The following is a 10572-nucleotide window of genomic DNA, read 5'->3' as shown; positions in this document are numbered from 1 at the left end:
GCACTCTCACCTAAGGCTTCATATTTTCGAAAGTCAATACTCGACAGTACGATGACGAAAACACGACATCACAATTACGATAACCTGACTACACGACAGTACATTGACGCTAACATGACATCACGATTACGATAACCTGACTACACGACAGTACGATGACGATAACACGACATCACAATTACGATAACCTGACTATACGACAGAACGATGACAATAACACGACATCACAATGACGATAACCTGACTACAGGGCAGTACGATGACATAACCCGATATCACAATGCCGATAACCTGACTTAAAGACAGTACGATGACGATAACCTGACTACACGACAGAACGCTGATGATAAGACGACATCACAATTACGATAACCTGACTACGCGACAGAACGATGACGATAACACGACATCACAATTACGATAACCTGACTACACGACAGTACGTTGACGATAACATGACATCACAATTACGATAACCTGACTACACGACAGTACGTTGACGATCACACGTCATCACAATGACGATAACCTGATTACAGGACAGTACGTTGACGATCACACGTCATCACAATGACGATAACCTGACTTCACGACAGTACGTTGACAATAACACGACATCACAATGACGATAACCTGACTACACGACAATACAATGACGATAACACGACATCACAATGACGATAACATGACTACACGTCAGTACGATGACAATAACACGACATCACAATGACGATACACTGATTACACGACAGTACGATGGCGATAACACGACATCACAAGGACGATAACCTGACTACATGACAGTACAATGACGATAACACGACATTACAATGACGATAACATGACTACACGACAGTACAATGACGATAACACGACATCACAATGACGATAACATGACTACACGACAGTACAATGACGATAACACGACATCACAATGACGATAACCTGACTTCCCGACAGTAAGATGACGATAAGGCGATTTCAAGAAATTAGATCACACGATTATCATCGTACTGACGTTGAACTGTGAGACCATGTATTTTTGTCAGCATAATATTTCGTTGTTTTCCAAGAAAGGTCACTTTGGAGTTACTCGCACGAGGTGGGTCTTATTTATTACATGCCAATTAACTAGTACATTATTATGATTAGCGAATACGTGGGAGCGAAATGACCTTTCACGTGAATTAAAGTCGATGAAGGCACTTTTTAATAAATTTTATTAACTTACACATACCAATCAATATGTGTTATTTCTTTGTTATAAAATCACAGAAACTAGTTGTATCAGGTGTTTGTCATGAATCCCGGAAAATCGCTTCCCAAGAGCGACTGTCCGGGTTGTCAAAATAATGAAGTAGCGACTGTCCGGGTTGTCAAAATAATGAAGGAGCGACTGTCCGGTTTGTCAAAATAATGAAGGAGCGACTGTCCGGGTAGTCGAAATAAAGTAGGAGCGATCATCCGCATTGTCAAAATTAGCGTGGGAGCGAACATCCGCATCGCCAAAATTAGCGATGAGCTATTGTCCGAAGAGCGATTGTCCGGATACCTCACAACATACCAAGGTACAAAGCCGCGCAGAGATGTTGAAGGATGTTCCAAGCCTAGTAGCCTACTTCTTATCCTAGAGTCAAAACAAAACACTAGATTTTGATTGATTTACCTTCAATTGACTTTAAATGCTGTTTATATAATTTATTTTCTATAACCTTCTTTATTTTTTCACTGTGAACCGCATATAAAAGTCCAATCATGAAAACTATTCTTAAAAAAGATGAAAGAAGCTACTATAAATAATTTTGATCCTTACATGTACATCTAGATTGGGAACATTGTAATTCAGTAATGTACTCGTGGTGAAATATAAATTCCTTTACATGGCTTTTGAATGGCTTATTCAGTCAAAAAGTGCTGAACAACGCAGGTCGGTTTTAAGAATCAATAAAAAAATGCTCACGCATTTTTTTTTAACAGTTGAACAATGAGAAGGTTATTAGGCACCAATCGCTAAGTGGAAACTGTCGTACTTCCGAAATTAATAATATGTACTTCCGAAATGAATAATACTTTGTTTAGATTTTTTATTGCAGAACTAATGTTTAACCCAAATTATCAGACCTGAAAATCGTGCAAAATTACTAATTACCAGCAGAGCAATATGCCAACAACGGCTTCATAAGGCCTCCATATACCTTTGTTTACTGGCTATTTAAGGTAGCGCACCCGTAATGATTTCCCGCGATTTATTTTACGATCATTGCCGATCTTCAATGATCGGCTATTTCCGAGAGATGAATTTTATTTTTTTCAAACTTCGAATTTTGATATATGTTTACGTTATTCCTTTATAATACAGTATTTTTACAATAAATATTGACTTTGATCAAAATATCATCTGAAAAATCGATAGCGCGATTTCTTCAAAGATCGAAGAGCCTTATTAACCGTTTACTTATTTATATCTAATTTAAGCGTTTACTAATGTGAAGTTGTCGTGGGTGGTGAAGGTGATAGACTTGAAATCTTTTGGGATCTACCCGCGCAGGTTCGAATCCTGCCGACGTCGCAAACTTTTGCGGCGCGTTTTAATTTCTTTTCTAACGTTATTTGATTTAATATAGCATATAAGCATATGCTAATGTTTATTGTTAAATATGTTGCAATTTTATGCACATTCTTCAAATTTTTAAATTAAAACAACGTTATGACTAAATTGGGTGATTTACTGCCGAAAATACGAATCATGCATGATGCTTTTTTATTTTTATTTCAAAAAGTAAACTGTAAATCTCTCTATTTCTTGGTATTTTTGCTGTATACAGTGTATCTATAAAAACTAAGTTCAAAATATTACTTAAATGATACTATTTTGAATTTTATGACACTTTGTTTTCAACCAACCCTAATTTCTACTTGGCTGAAACCACTTACATTTCATGGCGCTCTTCCTTATATAACACGTTTTAACAAATAAATGTCTGTAACAGAATTCTTATTTCATATTGTTTAAACTTTAAACACCTTAACTGCATCTGTACACATCAACTGCATGCCCATATTTGGAAATCTGGATGAATTATGGAACTTTCATATACCCCAGGGGTGCAAATAAGCTGGACAAAAGCCGAGAGTGGAGGTGGTTTTGAAAAAATCTGTATATTTTTTTAAAAAGCATGGACATCCTACCTAAAAATGTGCGTGTAGTTCAGTGAAACGATGTTGATTAAAGAAATAATACATTAGATTATATTTGGATATGTGCCCATTACGGATGCGCTACCTTAATGAACGATTGCTTGCGGTCACCAATGTTAAATTTTGCCCCGGTTTATGACACGAATTCCGTCCGCCCATATTTTTTTTACCAGTATCTATAACTAGTTAAAGTGGCACATATTATACATAATATATATATAAAATAGATATCGAACCCTCAATCTCTAAAAACGCAAGTATGTTAAGGTATATCCTATCTAAGGCGCGTAATTTAGAAATGTATATAGAACGTTTAACATCAATCGCACATGTGTTTTTTTTTATGCCCCCGAAGGAGGGCATATAGTGATCGCATTGTCCGTCTGTCCGTCCGTCTGTCCGTCACACTTTGCATTTAGGTTTCGAAAAATGCTCATAACTTCTATGTCGCTTCAGATGTTACCTTCATATTTGGTATGCATGTGTATATGAACAAGGCCTTTCCATACGCACACAAATTTTGACGAGATCTCGTTGACTTGCGCGAATTCCGCGAGACTTAATTAAAAAGGTGTTATGGACATGAGTTGGTTAAAAGATTACCTACATGAGAGGAGCGAGTGTATTGTAATCTCTGGCTGCCTATCTGACTCATTACCAATAAATGCTGATTTTCCTCAAGGGTCTATTTTTGGGCCCCTCCTTTTTCTTATATACATAAATGACATTATTCGAGATATTCATTGTCCAATTCGCCTGTTTGCAGACGATAACGCGCTATATATAATTGTTGCCAATCCGGAAGATGAGTCTTAATTCCCATTCAAAAACCCATGCAACATCACTCAGGTTTCGTACCATAAACATCTAAGCTATTTTTTTTTCTGATTCATATTCCTGGTATGAACAGATTGAATCAATCAAGAAGAAAGCATGGCACATAATCCATCTAATGCGAATGTTTAAGTTTGCGCTCGATATAAAGTCCTTTCTATCGATATACACAACATGTACTAGAACAATTCTATCCCAATATAATGTAGTCTGGGATAACATTACTGGACAATATGAAATAGAACTTCCAAAGATTCAACAGGACGCAGCAAGGGTAATTAGTGGGGTAACACGTTGGGCGTCTTTGCACAATCTATATAATGAAACGGCTCTCGAAACCTTACAAATAGGAGAACTATACGCAAACTTGCCCACGTCTATAAAATGTATAATTCACTATCACCCCATATTGGTGTACACTGATCACCTCTAGCGTGAGTGAAAGATCGGCTTCGCAATTCTAACAATATTCTAAGCATCCAATATACATCGTAACTTCTTTTCACGATCTTTGCTACCATCATCTATAATGGAACAATTTACCGGAATCTGTAAAAACGGCTACATCTCCCCCTGCTCTTAAAGCAAATCTGAACAAGGATGAAAATAATTCCCCAGCATTACTTCGATGGGGAACGGATGTCTAATGTTGTGCATGCGCGTTTACGAATGCGCTGATGCAACTTAAATGAACATTTGCACGCGAAAAACATTGAAAAAAGTCCATAGTATCATTTGTGTTAAGATTGAAGATTCATATCCTATTTTCTTCAATCGCCCCATTTATACTAAAAAAAGAGCTATCCTTTATGACAATCTGTCCAGTTTCCAACCTGTAACATTGTAGTAACTACTTCTTTCGGTATTAATGACGGATCAAACGAAGTAAAATAATGAATATGCAAAGATGTTCAGTTTTTCATCCAAGAAAGTAATAGATTTTAACCCTACTCCATCTTAGGAACAAACCATAGTCTGCTAACGATGCCTCGTCTCGCGATCGCTTTCCTTCTTTACGCAAAATTATCTTATTCTGAAACTCTACTCTTCCACTTTCTTCCTTTTCCGTCTAAACTTAAAGCTTTTTTTGCTATCTACAAAACATTTCTATTATTATGTATTACATTTTCCCATTTCTGAACGATATACAAATACCGATCACTGTACTATGTTGTTCGCAATTATGTCAGTTCTATAAATGGTTGTTACACATTTTGATGTTTACACCATATCAGAAGCTTTTCTTACAGACAGAAGAAAGACACAGCATAAGCCTAGAGCTTTCTTCTCAATTTTGTCAATTGTATCAAGCAGCTTTTATGTTTAGCAATATAGCAATTTCTAACTGCCTAGTATATTGATTGTAAATATGTTTGTATTGTATTGCTTATATGTTCCTTTGAGTATGTAAATAAATAGTGTTTAAACCAACCGTCTTGGGTAAAGTCGTCGTCGCACGGCAAACATCTATGCTTCGTAAAATGCAAGAGGAGCGACTTTAACGTCGCACTTGCGAAACTCTTTTTTTCGTGTATGATTTTTACATCAATAATGTGTATCGTTAAATTCAGGTTGTTCAAGATTTCAGGAAATAAAAATTTCCATTAAATCCACAAGCCAAAGCGTCTTGAGAACATTACACAAGTCTTTAATAAAGCGAGTATACTTCCCACAACGACGATATTGTAACAAGTAATGATGGAGGTAGACAACAACTGTGTTGACCCTTTTCTCTGGTGCTTAACCCATTTATGCTTAGTGGACTCTCCCATCCTTCTAAAGTGGATCTATTCATTTCCAAAATTAGGGATGTATAGCATATTTGTTTCTATATTTTGAATATTTCTAGCAGAAATTCCTTTAAGCAAACAGCGAAGACCCTGATGAGACGCCGCATCATGCGGCGTCTCATCTGGGTCTACGCTGTTTGCCAAGGCCTTTTTTCTAGACGCTAGGCATAAATGGCTATATCTTCATAGGCAAGTTACAAAACTTTCTTCTCCGAAAAAAACAACATAAAATCCTGAAAACCATTGGCTGCTCTCTCCAACCGAAAAACATGTGTACATATTCTACTTCGTTATTAGTGTTAACGCCTGATAATTTGTCCGTCATTTAAAGTTTCACACCTTCAACTCTGAAACAAACAATACAATTGCACGTGGTTCTAAAATATTGACTGATGATGAACTATTCCCATGACGATACTTTTCAAATAATAAATATTTAATTTATACCAATGCTGGTCAGTGATGTGACGAGCATCATATTATTGCATAAATTGTTCAATGGCAATAATGCAAACATTACACCAAGCTTACCAAATCCATGAAGACAGACTTTAAATAGAAGTAGAAGTTGCTGATAGTGTTGGTGTGTTGTCGTTGTTGGGAGTAAATGTGCTCTGCATGTATGAATGCACACATGAAAAGACATGCGTTTTTTATGTTGTTTGAGATAACATTATAGAAATTACAAAACCTTCTTTATGAGAAAAAAATTACAATTGAAGTCATTTTTAAAGAATCGGAGCCTTCATTAAAAATGTAGGAAAGAAATAAATTAATGTCCATATTCCGTAACTTAAATATGTTTTTTATAAATATAAAAATATCGATGACAAATTGTGTGGGGGCAACTTTTAAACTCCGACTTAAAGTATGACCATGTAATAGGGACATTTAGTTTTAACATTCGTATGATTTGTAATGTGTCATAAGCATAGACATGTCAATAAGCTTAATTAATCCCCTCTAAATGACCGTCATGTATCCCTAAAAGTAAGCTTGATTAATCCTCTCCGAGTAAACCTTAACAAATCTCCTTTATGAAATCTTATTCAATGTAATCTGATCTGATATAAGCCAAGTTTGACATATTAATTTTTTTAATTATTAACATATTATTTTGAAGCGTTGGTTCGTTTAATCACGAAAATAACCTTAGCTTAGCATCCAATTCGATTCGATTAAACACACAAAGTGAGAATACAGTAACCACACCACAACACACCCTTTTTAAAGGGGCCTTTTCACAGATTTTAGCATGTTTTGAAGTTTTTCATTAAATGCTTTATATTGATAAATGTAAACATTGGATCTAAAAAGCTCCAGTAAAAAATCAAAATAAAATTAAAAAAAGTAAACCTCAGCAGGGCTCGAACCACTGACCGCTGAAGCCCTGGAGTAAAAAGTCGACGACCTAGACCGCTCGGCCATCCTTTTAGATACAATGACAAGTGTATTGTATACTCTTTGTAAGTAATCCTCGTAGTTTTACAAAATATAGCGACAACAAAAGAACTCCAAATTATTAATTCGTTTCGCGTTGCACCGCTTTATAATTTTAATATTTTTAAATTGTCAACATATATAATTGCTATTTTAGAGCATGGTAAAGGTTCAGTATTACTGATTCCTCACAAATATCATAACTAAAACGAAAATTTGCGAATCTGAAACAACTTTTTTCAATTTTGTCAATTTACCCAAACGTGAAAAGGCTCCTTTAACAAAGCTACTAACTGTCGCTTTTGGAATGTGTAGCCGACGGGATTCTGCTTAAAGAGGCAAGGTCAGACATCGAGTCCACTATTCCCTGGCTTAATGAACAACGTTTCTGGCAAAGGTGGACTACCGCCTTCTTGGTCAAGCTAAATTTCTCCTCTTACTCTTAGTTGTCACTTTTGGCTTGTTTCTCTTGTTTTATTATATTCATGTAAATTGCTTTAGTTCTTAATTGCATTATTTAAAGCATCGTTTTTTATTTATCCAATTGGTATATTAACTACTTGTGAAATTTTAATAAAACACGCACGCACGCACGCACGCATGCACACACACACACACACACATATATATAAATTGTTCATTTGTTATGCGAAATATAAAAACCAAAATAGTTAGAAGACACATATATATTTTTTAACGTATATATATATATATATATATATATATATATATATATATATATATATATATATATATATATATATATATATATATATATATATATTCACACATATGGCCAGTTACGGGGTCTCTGATTTAGAAATAGGTTATGGGGTTCCCACTTTAAATACATGTATCTCCATACCCTTTTTTATCCGATATAAACACGAATTAAGGTATATAGGGGTACCTACTATTATTATTGTATATAAATACGTCATTTATTTAACGTCTTATACAAGGAAATATATAGCGAACTTATTTGCGAGGTATATACAATTTCAATTTCAGACCTGATTGTGGTTTTCGATTTAAGACCTTATTGTGAGATTTGATTGCATTACCTCCCCTACACCCCCCTCATAGTAATTAAAGGAGCCTAGATTGCGGGGTTGTATATAGACCCCGTTTTTTATATTGACCTCGTAAGTACAGTCTGAAAACTACAGAGACCGCGTAACTGGCACTATGTATTGGTATATATATATATATATATATATATATATATATATATATATATATATATATATATAACAAAGTCTTCGACTACGATTCTTGAAATTTCGACACCCCAGCCAATTTCCGGAGCTCACCACTACATCAATTTTCAACCAATTTGCAAATTCTTGGTATCAAACAGCGCAGCAGAAGACTTTTTTTTTATAAAAGAATAAATCAATCCCTGTTCGCATAAGTCTACCGTCAATCGGTCATCAAACAGCAAACTTGCAAAATCAATTCTTAGAATCGATCTGGTTACCTCGAACATGCGTTGCAAGCGTGCGTAATTCGGTTGGACAGGCGTTACCAGTATGATAGATACATACCCCTTTCCAGCAAACAATTGACGTTGTACCAACGTTGCACCATAGTCAGATTCTAACGTTGGGAGAAGGTTGGGTGGTTGTTGATTTTGCAAACTTTTGTGTCGTCATTTTTCAACGTTGACCCAACGTCGGATTCTAACTAAATCTCAACTAAAATACAACCCTCTTCCAACCTCTCCACAACCTTCTCCCAACAACCTTCTCCCAACCTCCCTGCAACCTTCTTCCAACCAAATAACTATCATTCAACGTCCCTGCAACCAAAATGCAACCTTCTCCAAACTCAAATACAAGCTTTCCACAACCAAATGACTACCATGCAACCTCCATGCAATCTTCTCCCAACATCCCCACAACCAAATAACAACCATGCAACCTTCTCCCAACCTCCTTGAAACCAAATTCAACCATTCACCCAACCTCCCTACAACAAAATAACTATCATGCAACCCAAATTCAACCATTCCCCAACCTCCCCACAACCAAATAACTATCATGCAACCTTCCTGCAATCTCCTCCCAAAACCAAATAACTATCGTGCAACCTCCCTGCAAGCAAAGTCTAACCTCCCTAAAACTTAGCTTTCAAACAAAATACAACCTGATAATGATAGTGTACAACCTCCCTACAAAATCTAACTTACAAACCAATAATGATACAACAAAAATATTGTTTTCAAGTTTATTTTTCAATGAAGATTTTGACAGACATTCCAATGACCGCATATTTACATAATTATCTGTTTGCAAAATGTACTTCTTTAAATGAAAACAAACAAACACTACATTTTGTGTACTTCTTCTATTCATTACAGATGGCTACAGACATGGTCGATTCATTAAATATGATTGAATTAATAACATTCACATGGCATATCTATCAAAGCAATGTAACGAAGAAGTTAGAACATAATGGGCCTGGATCGCTCACAAAAGCCCTTAAAATAGTTAATAAATTACAGACCTAGTCTGATGGAAATCGACCAAGCAGTTATGATATTATGGAGTTTGAGATTTCAAACATCTATTTGAATGTGTACGTGTTCGATGTAGCATTTTCATTATATGTTTTAAAAAGTGTATATCACATGTTTGTTATAAATATAGTACGAACACATAGTTATTTACAAATTATGGGTCAATAAAATACAAAATATTCGCCATCTACACGTTGTAATGAAACTTTAAAATATAAATGCAGAATAAGACTGTTTAAAACAATATAATCACCAACAGTAATAGTAGCAAACTTAATTTTAGAGGCTTGATTGCACCTATAAGCCACAAAACATTTATCCGCAAAAGCACCCTTAGAGTGTCTAAGGATTATTGTCAATGCATCTGTTGCCACATTCTTTCCGGTATGGGGCGTATTTTAGGTGGTAGCTGATGTTCTCCATGATTTTGTGTTCTGTCACATTCTCTGTGTTCCCTTTCATGGCACTAGCTGAAATAAGATTTTTTTTTACATTTATTTTCATTTGTTCATTGTTAAAGCCGCTTAAATTTAATATAATCTATAATTCACTTATATCATAAATGACGTCCCGGGAATGTAATATAACGCCGTTGAATATGTTTGAAAATTACATAAGTGTAATAACTCTTTGACATTACTTTAATTTTTATTTTACTTACAGTTCGCGATTATACAAAACAGGTATATTCTATGCATGTCTTTATGCCTCTATATATGCCTCAGTTACACACACGAATATGACACGGGATTATACTACGGATACGATCCGGCATCATTCGTGGCA

This window comes from Dreissena polymorpha, chromosome 12, assembly GCF_020536995.1.
Source record: "Dreissena polymorpha isolate Duluth1 chromosome 12, UMN_Dpol_1.0, whole genome shotgun sequence".
NCBI lineage: Eukaryota > Metazoa > Mollusca > Bivalvia > Myida > Dreissenidae > Dreissena > Dreissena polymorpha.
This window is presented reverse-complemented; position numbering follows the sequence as displayed.